Below are 11,127 nucleotides of genomic sequence, written 5' to 3' on the forward strand. Positions count from 1 at the left end.
GGAATTGGCTCAGAGTTTTGTGAACCTTATCGCTAATAGATGTTTTTTTTGGGCCGTGCTTATTTTCGGGGGGAAGACAATTAAACAGACTGTTGACTCAACATTCACATTTTATTATCTCGTAAAGCCCAGTGTCTCTTTCGCTGCTACATGCTCCGCAATGTTCACCGACCGGTCGCCAACCTGTGGGTTTGGGCGGCTGGAAACGACGCTGATGAGAAGAGTGAGAGTGAGTCAAAAGAGCCATGGGCTGATGAACCGAACCAAATGAGCTGGAAAACATTAATTACAGCCACTCACGGCCACACTTGTGTGTTAGTTTCAAAATTCTAATTCAATTCTAAGTCAATTCAACAGAGCAGATGTGTCACCTCAGTCCAGACGGTGCCAGATTTCTGTCCGCTTTATATTTAATTCAAATTATAGTAACGACAAAGAAATATTTCCAAATGTCAGATTTGCCTCGCTTTGCTTTTGCATTGTAAATCCCATCATCAATCTTCTTTTTAATTTTTTTTTAACTGTTTGGGCTAAAATCCTGGACGCTAAATAGATTTTTTGACCACCCACTGCAATAATTAAACCAACTTGTTCTGTTTGTCTCTACTAATGACTCACTTTCCCTTCCTCCATCCCTCTACGCCCTCAGATCCATCTTCCCCCTTTCATTTAATATTTAATCCATTTCATACCAGCATCTCTTCCGTCTTCACGTTGGATATCAGGTAATGAAAACATTACAGGAGATCAGGTCGGACAAAGACAAATTGCGTCTTCAATAAAGTTTCCAAAAGGAAAACGAAAACAGAAGAAAAATCTTGGAAGATATCCGAGCCAGAAACTGTGGAAGGAAAACTTCATTGAAATTCCATGTACAACTTCAGAAAAGTGTTTGGACTTTTTCAGAAAAGTTCATGAAAATTACAGTTTTATGCTAAACCAAGTTCTCTAAAGTTCCTAGTTCTTAGAAAAGTACAAAATTACAGTGCACAGTGCATACTGAACCAGAAGCCCTCCGGGGGGGCATCAGTAGACACATGAGGGCGAGACTCCTCATTTTTCTCCTGCTGTGACAGTCTCTTGTCCTATTGATCTGTCGCCAAATCAACACTGTCACCTCATGTTGATGAGCAGCAAACAGCAGGGTCTGTCCATACAGATGAGCATCTGTATGGACACACACACACACACACACACACACACACACACACACACACAAACACAACCTCGCATTCAGAGGAAGAGAGACGAAATCGAATATTCAACAAGCTTAGTGGAGCTGGTTAGTTTGGAACATGCCCTGAGGAACTTACTGTCAAAGTAGTCAAAGGTACCACAAAGCTTCTAGATAAACTGTTACAAGGGAGACTAGAGAGCATCCGCACTGAAGTTCACAAACACACGCGCACAAGATACACACCGAGACACCAACACACACACACACACGAGTTGGATCAATATGTTGTTAGGCATCGCCGTCACCTTCACCAGATCTGCGGAGCAAAGCAAAGCGCAGTGTGACCTCCACGCCATCACTGAGCGGCGACAGCGTCTGTGATCGTACGGTTCGTCAAACCTCTCCCCCCTTTACAAGCTCATGTTGGATAACTTGTTGTAAATAATTCACCATAGTGGGAGGGAAGATGATGATGCCTCAGAAGAGTGTTTCTAGAAAAAGGCAGGCGACTAGTGCTGGGATCAGACAATGCTCAGCGATAAATGCACATGTACGTGTGTGTTATCCTGTTTGTCCTCCGCAATGTTTTAACGGCAGAATCGGTGCCACCAGCTGCGTATATTTTCAACACTCTCCACTCCAAGCATTTGCATAATTGTATGTAGCAGTGGGTGGAAACGTGCAGTAATTTGCATTTTCTTTTGACCATTGTTGGGGGAAAAAAATCTGTCAAGAATCTGCTGCATTCGGATGAAAACGCGGCAACGGTGGCAGATAACCGACGCGGCACCTGGGATGAAAGTCTTGACACGTTAGAACGACTTCCACGGCAACTTCCGTTCCATGAGGCTGTCCCCTAGACGCACAGGGCACTCTCCAAACTGCAAACAAGTGGTAAGTGTTGTTGGATTTAATTTCCATGAACCTGACATCCATTACGCTTGACTGGAATCGAAACGTGTAGCGTCGTCACGGCGACGATTTACAGTATGTCTCTATGTCGGCCCTAATCTGACACAACGACCATCCTAAAAAAAAATACTGGTCTGGTCTCAGTTTTAGTCACATATCACTATTGTTACAGTTCACTTTTTTTTTTAAATAATTATGCATCAAACTGAGGTGACTGTCAGTTGAAAACAAAATATGCCAGATTAATTGATACTTCACCTTTAAACCTTTAATGAAGAGTTTAGGTAATACATGACTGCAGCCGTGACTGTCCTCAGGATTCTCCTGATCAGCACAAATCTCATTTACTCAAATTCCACCGAGTCAACCAAAAACCATTGGTGAAGATATATCTCAACGCTGAAATGGATAAGCCACGTTTTGGAATACAAATCTTCGGTAAGTGAATAAAGCCCACTCACAATACCTGTATTGCAGAATGATTGGATTTTGTTGAGGCTGATTGGCCTGATTCAATTTGTGCATAGGTTTGTCCAGACGGCTCCTGTGCTGCGGCCGACACAGACGGCGAGTGAATCACCAAGTGACTGATCAGGAAGAAAGGCATTTTTTACTATAAAGTGTCTCTGAGCAGAAGCATGTTTTCAGCATTTGGAGGAGAGGCTTTGGTGTGTGTGTGTGTGTGTGTGTGTGTGTGTGTGTGCACGCGCAGTAGCCCAGCTCTGTTGGCTTTTTTCCCTCCTCGGTGCTGCATGGATTTGCATCTCATTGACAAAAGTTTCTAAGCCACCCTCTCTGTGAGCTGCACCAACAACAAAAAAAGTCTCCATAACCGCCCGTTTGAACCAAAACAAAAGCCTCCCGTCCCCCCGTTGTTCTCACTGCGTCAAGTCAAGTGGAAAGGATAAACAACGGAGAGATGAAGTTCTCATTTTGCCGTCTGTTCACTCCCCTCTGAGGCAGCATGGTGTTTGCAACAAAAGAAAGATCCATAAATAGATTTCTCCCGACAAAGACAGACGCATATAGATATGAAAAAACAAACATGCGCACACAGTCACACAAACATAACAATCATTGCACTGAAATATGGCCTGTAGGTATAAAACAGTCAGTCTGCGTCTGTCATTTTTTCCGTGCAGTCATCTGTTGCCAGATGTTGATAGATTAGAGAAATCCCATCGGCCTATATGCCCATGTGAGGCCCTGACCTTGCCAGGTAAAGACACATGGTGCACACACAAATGCACAAGTATATACAGGATGAACATATGCAAAGGATATTAACATATTTATTGTAATATCCATTGCCGTGTGTGTGTGTGTGTGTGTGTGTGTGTGTGTGTGTGTGTGTGTGCGTGTGTGTGTAAAATTCTGCTCGACACTGAAGAGGGGCAACAGTTTTCATCTCTGTGACTGATTAGTCATTGATTGATCGGTCAGAATAAAGGGAGAGAAAAAAAACTTCAAATCACACTGAATACAGGTTTGTAATTGTAAGGGAGAACATTTTATGTCCACATTCATGTCTACAACCAAACCTGCTCGTCAGTGCAGCCTCTGTGGTGATGGACACCAAACATTTGCCATAATTTGAATTCAGACATGGAGGTTCAAATAAAAAATAACCTCTTCTGGTCCTGTCACGCTACATATGTGTAACAGTCATAGACCATATTAAACATTCAATGTCATATAATATTCAGTTGTCATTGATTATTCTTTGAATCATTCCACGGAGTGGTTGAGGAGGACAGATATCTTCTCGATCACGTTTGTCAGTTACAATTCTGAACTGAATTTGATACATTGAAGCAATTTCAAAGGCTCAATGGGAACTGACATTCATGGTAATGGATCCCGATGGGCTGACACCGACTCATCTGAATCGAATGGACTAACTGCAGTGTGCACTTGCCGAGCACAGGCTGACCAGCATGTGTCAGGTCAAATGCAGCAGACAGGCAGGATGGAAAGAATTTTAGTAAAGACAAATTTTGTTTTGTGGTACATCCTCTGGCTCATGTAGCGGGTTACATCTTGCATTATTAGTAAGTAGGTGGATTTGTTTTTTAGCCTTTGTGTGTCTTGGTGGTGCAGTGGTCAGTGCGAAAGGTGGCTTTCTTTTGGGAGTACTTATTTAAACTCACCTCCACAGGTGAATGTGAGCGGCTGTTTGGTTGAGATAGACTGGCGACCTGTCCACGATATACCTCACATTTTCACCCATGGCCAGCCCCCGTGCCACCCTCAAAAGAAAAAGAGGTGTTGATAATGGATGAATGGACTTACCCAGAGGTAGATGGGAAAATTGATGTCATACAAGCTGGGGGCAAAGTGCTAGTGTAGGCTCACCAATCAACAGCATTGTCTCCATTTTACCTGTACACGGACAAATACAGATTTAAGAAAAAATAAACTGATTGTGGTTTTAGGGTGAGCGGAACAGCACAGTGAGGCTGACAAACAATCAGCACAATATCTGGGTGATTGGACAAACTGCAGACCAGCAGTCGCCATGCTGAGGACCCGTTTACCCTGAGCTGCCCCGACTGGGAAACAACTTTCATTGTTAGCATTTGGACAGATTTCTTTCCCCTTTTTTAGGAGATGTTGACAGCCATTTGTACTTTGGTTCTCGATTTATTTGAACCAGTAATAACCACAAAGTGAACACCAGAACTGTAATTCATAAATTACCTATGAGACACTTGGATGAACTAGTGGTTAAATGACCTCAACTCAGCTCCAGTAAATCACCATGAACGGGATGAGGATGAATGAGGATACAGTCGCGTCGGCCCAGTTCTTGTCCCATTGTTCTTGAAACCGTAGCCCAATTGCTGTAAGAGTAGATCACAGGATTACATTCAGCTCTGCCTCAGTTTTCTCTCTCGGCATTCGTTCGTGCCTTGCCAAGTTCACCAGTGTGACGCCAGGCAGGGGAGCAGCTCGCTCTCATCTGCAGAGGAGCGGCATAGCCATGAAAGGATCAATATCTCTGAAGAAGCAGTACATTGTGTCGATCCCCTGGTACCTGGCACTTGGCTTCTCCCCAAGACACAATTCTGCAGAAAGAAAAATGCCCTCATTTTTTCAAGTCAATATATGCTGTAGTGTAAACACAAAGATATGGAAACCCCTTATATTCCTGGATGACAACCCCCGTCATCCCACTTTACCTCCTCCACATGCCTCACACTCATGGAAAGGATTTTGAGTTTGGCTCTTGCTTTTGCCGACATGAGGCCTCCAGCAAGCAATTATTTCACTCCTTTAAATGCCTCCGCAGCAGAAAGCCTTTCAAAGGCCCGTTCGCTCTTTCTTCTCCGTGTGGGATGTGATTTCTCTCCTTTATGTCTTTGTCGCCCTCCCTCTTCAGTCAGTGTGGCCTAGGACGCAATTCACAATGCTTACAGTAAATGTGTCCCGGGCCTGTCTCCCCTATTACTCTAATCTGTGTGCCAGACCTTGAAAAGAGATCAGAGCCAAAACCGATGGAGGAAAGCGTCTCAGGGTTTCCTGAGTTAAACAGGTAGCAAACTCATCGCCAGGCAAAAGTCCCTCTGTTAAATGTGATATTCCTGTGGCTGCTGGACATCACGCTGTGATGAGTCGCCGTGAGGGAAACCCCTTCTTCCATTTCACTTATCTCCCCCGCTCTTCTTTCGTGCTCAGAAAATCCTTTTTTGTGTGTAATCATAATCTCATCTGAGTGGATCCGTCATCGCCTCAGAGACAGTTTACGCAGCAAAAGGCCCCCAAAGGGATTCTGTAGCAGAATACGTTTCTTTATTTTATATCTGCTGAGCAACCCCTCCGTTCACTCTGGACCATTCTGTCCTGTGTATCTCTCTAATTTCTCAAATTACCTGCGCCGTTGCTACCGTTTGTTTTGCTCCTCTTCGTTTGTTGGAGGTAGAGAGATTCCACGAGTCTGCCGCATTAATATTAGAAGACGTTCTTCCGAGATCGGCCCAGGCACTAGAAGTCTAATCAGCCACTGCAGCGAGTTTAAAGTGGGACAGCGCAACATAGATGTGATGTACGATGGTAATTTTCCAACCAGGGCTTTGTAATTTGAAAGAGTTCAATGCTAATTGCGTCTCTTAGCCCGAACAGACCGACCGACCTCATCGTAGATGATACAGTGGTGAGAAGCTATCACTAGTAATAAACTTCGGGTGGAGGCGTCAGTGTGTATGTAAATTACACCCCTATAGTCCAGAAGTGGGAGGAACGCTGATTCAACAATCCTCCTCCTGCAAATCAAGAGAAAAGATGGTTTTATTCAAGCCAGTCTTTTGGTGGAGTGTACCAACAAGGTTCCTGGTGTGGTATTAAAAATTGAACGAGTCACCGAGCCAGATGACAAGATACTTTGAACCCTTTCAATACATTAACCATTGACAGTAGAGATAGTTTTTAGTTTTGGTTTCGTGCGCATCTTAAGCATCAGTTTAAGATTTATAAGAGAATGATGCGACGTATGGAAGGAGACATGTAGTTTCTCCATGGCTGACTGAACAAATTCGACAATAGTCTGTCTTGTCTGTTGTAACCGGCAGGAATCCAGACTGGGCTCCTTTGATCCTCGGCCACTGAAGTCTCCCACATGAGTAATTCAACAAAAAAAAATGCCGCAAGCATCCCTATGAAAAGCGGTAAGAGGCAATCTGTCACTAAGGCGAAAATGATCAACTGTATTAAATGTCCATTCCTGCCATCAATCGGTAATTCAATTATGTGATTCCAAAGTGACAGCCGAGCCGGGGCTGCTATTAGCTCTCAAACCAGACTGATGTGATCCTATGATGTTATGTCCTGGGAGAATGATTTCAGCTTGTTAGTCACAAACGATTCCAGGAAATTTTGAGAGAAAGGACAATTTTGAAAATGGCCGATAGTAATTGAGAGTGATAGCATCTCCACCTTTGTTCAAAGGGTCAACATGGGCGGATTTCCGAAACACCGTGAACTATGCCTGGTGAAACAAAAAGGACGAATATACAGCTTTATGTTGGTGATGTGTTCCTTAACTAGAGATGCAGATAATCTTAAGAAAGAAGGATCCAAATTATCCTCACGAACCGAGTTCCTGATATCGATGGGCTTCCTGCAGAAGCACCACAGGGTGCAAATAACCCACAGTGGGGGCATGGGGGCCTTGTGCCTTGATCTCGCAAATGATGAAGCTGTGGCCAGGGCACTGCCTCAACATGGACATCACCCAGGACATGATGTGGGGGGGGGGGGGGGGGGGGGGGGGGGGGGTGAACACGTTGAATGGAGAGGCACCAGCGAGCAAGGTGATGGGCTGATAGAGGACAGGACGAACTCGTCAGGGCCTCAGCAGACGGATAGAAAGAACAAGTTAAAGGATCGGAATGGGCACGTTCGGGATGGGCAAGGGGAACGTCGGCAGTTCATCCAGATTGCTTCAATTTGCCTGCAGCTGGGGGTGGTGTCTACGCCCCGGCTTTTCACTCTTTACAAGGGCCCAATGCTCTCGAACAGGGGGAATATACAGCGGAGGGAGTATACAGCAGACTCGGGTTTTGCCCCGAGGCTGTATTAAATATTTATGGCGTGGAGAGTGCCATGTTGCAGCAGCCACACGTGGGCTCTTGGGGTGAGTCTACCCACGGTCTGGGGCATAGTAGCCTTGTGCGATGATGAAGTGGTAGCCGGGGAACCGCCTCGGTGTGGACTGACTTAATGTTGTGAATTAGTTATTCAGCTTTGGGGCCACTAATACCTAATTACATTTCATCACTGGTTTTTAGAAACAAGTGCAACTAGTTCATCTCAGTTCAGATCATCTTTTTATTGCCTTTCAAGGAATTCCTTTTGCAGCAATGTAGCCTACACCATAATACAACCATAAGGTTTTAATGAACAACAAGTGACTGTATATATTTATTTATGTTCAATTTATTATTATCATTATTGTTTCTATGCTCCTTTTCTTTTTCTTTTCTCGATACATATATAGGTGGAGCACCTGTCACTACAATATTGATGTTGTGCTCTGGTTGCTTTTGAATTAACGACATGAATTATAAGAATTGACAGTGCACAGCTGTTGCTGAATGTGATAAAAAAAAAAATAATGAGTCAAAATGGATTGTGCCATATCACTGTGGCCCATATGACCTACATTATGAAAACATTCATCATAGATGATTAGCCACAGCGAGCAGTGTGACTCTAGGCGTGGGGATGTCAGTCTGTCAGTCTTACACTTTGGCCCAAACTGAAACATCCCCACAGCCGTTGGATGGATTGCCATGTAATATTGGACAGACACTCGTGGCTCCCAGGATGATGCATCATGGTGACATTTCCTGTGCTGCCACAAATTCATATTTGTGAAATTTGCAGAGATAGTTGGTGCTTTTGAGGTCCCTGGCAACCTATCAGGTGCCATCGCTAGATCAGCATCTCCATGTAGTTCAAAAGTAAAGCCTTTTACGTTGCTGGCATGACTTTAGAGTCTTTTTTTTATTTTCCAGTATGCAAATTTGAAAGAGCAGGAAAAATGTGTGGAATATGTGAAAGAGGTATATTGAAAGTCTGTAAAGTAAGTTACAGTAAGGGACAAAGGGGAGTGAAGCCACTTTAGTGACAGCCACACATCTCCAGATCTGCTCCGCCTCCTTTTGCTTCAGCTCATCCAGATTTTCATGGTCATGTCTGCACAGCCTACTTACAAAGTACTACCCCCCGCTGAGCAGGGACTGTTGGGGGGGGGAAAGTATTTCCCTAGGACTTAATTGAAACCCTGGTCCCTGCGATGGAAATACACAGTGTTCCTGCATAGTTCCTGGGGAAATGTGCTGCTGCGGAAAGGCAGCTATAGCCGCCGAACACTGTGAAAAGGGTGTAGCAGTTTTGCTGAGTAAACGGCCTGTGTCGAAATGGTTACATAACGACTACAATACATAAAATCAAAATACAACTTACCCACCCTGACGCATAATAAAATATATAGCGTGATTTTTTTTTTTGTTTTGAGGCTAAATGAATTGAAGCCTCAACCACAGTATTTTACCTGGTTTTGCAGACGTTGCACATCTCTCGGACGACACTGGCAGGAATGTGATCCGAGCTCGCTCCACAGATCGTGAACGATCCTGCATGAAAAAAGTGAAGAGGGTGTTGAGGAGCGGGCGGATATGATTGTTTCATTAAAGCATTTTATTTATTCATTCATTCACCTTCAGTCGCCTATTTTGGGATGGTGAGGAGCTCCACAACAAGCTGCAAACCCCACAGCCCTGACATATTCTTATGTTATTATGTTATTATAGTTAATGTTCCAGCAAACAAGCACCTACACATCCCTGCGGACACGGCGCGACACGATCATTCATTTGAGTCCTGTTTCTCGCCACCCATGTGAAAGTACAAAATTCATTTTTGCTTTTAGGTCCTTTTTTTGGGTTGGCTTCAAATATACCTGCGAGTTTGTTTATGCCGGCGAGAACCTAACATTATCTGATAGACAGGTACTGAGGAGGAATAATACATTTTGCTCATCAGATCTTGTGAGCTCAAAACGGCGGCCGGCTTCTGCCAGAAGTGGGACAGATGTGAGAAATGAGACCAAACAGTAAATGCAAGTTGCAAAACCAAAACAGCAGTTGGGTGGTTTTAGCTGGTCCACTGTGGGCGTCTCCATTTAAATCTGCAATGATTATTCAATTCTTTGTTAAAAAATGTTATGTTGTAAAACATGCACATCAGATTTTCCACATTAGTACATAACCTCTGTAGGCATGTAGCAGCTGCTTGTGGTCTCGGTATAACTAAATCATTTCTAATATGGGAGAACTTTCAAATACACAATTTCTGGGTTTTAGATTACATTATTAATACCTTATATTGTGAAGTACTTCTTTGTGAGTATTTGTGACACAACACGAGACACTGAACAGCCCTCGCCGTTTCCCCCCCCCCCCCATCAAAGCCGGTTTTCGTGTGAGCGTGGAATATAGTTATTAATGTCTCCATGTCCAGGTAGCAGCTGCTACATCAGCCTGATTTACATTTGGCCGTCAAACACGACGATCCCCCTGCTCCTCCTTTTGGATGGTCGTGCCACTTTATTCACTTTCCTCAGACTCTGAGTGCCATCGAGGAAAGTCGTCCCATCCCAGTCTGTCGTAAATCAATAAGTTTGGACCAAATTCAGCTCATTTCCAAATACCCCTATGTTCTGCATCTAACCAAAAAGAATCAAAAGGACTCTCAAAATTTGATGTTGCTTGTAAATAACACCTGGATTAATTCCTATGCTATTTCTCTGTTTATTTTTCGTCAGCATCACACCAGTGTGTGCTCCGTCTGGTCCACTGCTGTCATGTTACCTGCTCTGGCACAAAGCCCCGTGGCACAACAAGCCACCGTCCAGTATCCGGTCCCACAGCTCCTTCACCGTCACCCCTGAACATGGGAGGAGATGGCTGTTTGCTGCTCGACTCCCAGCTCGGTATTCCAGGGCGGCCGCATCCTTCAAAAGCATCCCTTCAAAGCACGAATACCAGAGCACAGTGGTTCATAAGAAACAGTCTCTTGACTTGACTCAAGATGCAAATGAGCACAACAAAAGCCCGGTCATGTTTCACAGGAAGTAGAGAGGAATTTTAATTTTAATTACTTTTGGGAGACACCTTATCATAATTCCCTACCCAGGTGTCATAGAAAGCCATTTTGTCTCTCCGACCGCATCCGCACTGCGAACTGATGCAACCTCTTCTTTCACTGTTTCAAATGTTCTTTGTATTGATGCCGTCATTCCCCCACTTCTGCTGAGATGAGGGGAGGAAAAAAAGTCAGCAGAATATGTGATGAAACTTAACTATGCTGGCAGCTCTCAGCTGCCATTTCTTTATCTCCGGAGAAATTAAAAATATAATGACGTTAAAGAATCATGAGCTGTATCTTCTAAACCATTTCCTCTAACCTTTAAAAAAAAACATCAGGAGAAAAAAACCCAAATCTGAGACAAATACACTTGGGGTAAAGGGGGAGGA

The 11,127-nt window shown here is 44.0% G+C and overlaps 1 long non-coding RNA gene across 1 annotated transcript; it reads right to left on the bottom strand.

Moving 5' to 3' along the window:
* Positions 1-3,667: 3,667 nt before the first annotated feature.
* On the bottom strand, positions 3,668-10,924 carry LOC118300454. Its single transcript, XR_004790086.2, has 5 exons — positions 10,783-10,924; positions 10,462-10,618; positions 9,144-9,225; positions 4,790-4,932; positions 3,668-4,471 (listed from the first exon to the last, which is right to left on the bottom strand). It is a non-coding gene; the product is annotated as an uncharacterized LOC118300454 (long non-coding RNA).
* Positions 10,925-11,127: the final 203 nt, after the last annotated feature.

Source organism: Scophthalmus maximus, chromosome 2 (assembly GCF_022379125.1).
Source record: "Scophthalmus maximus strain ysfricsl-2021 chromosome 2, ASM2237912v1, whole genome shotgun sequence".
Classification (NCBI taxonomy): Eukaryota; Metazoa; Chordata; class Actinopteri; order Pleuronectiformes; family Scophthalmidae; genus Scophthalmus; species Scophthalmus maximus.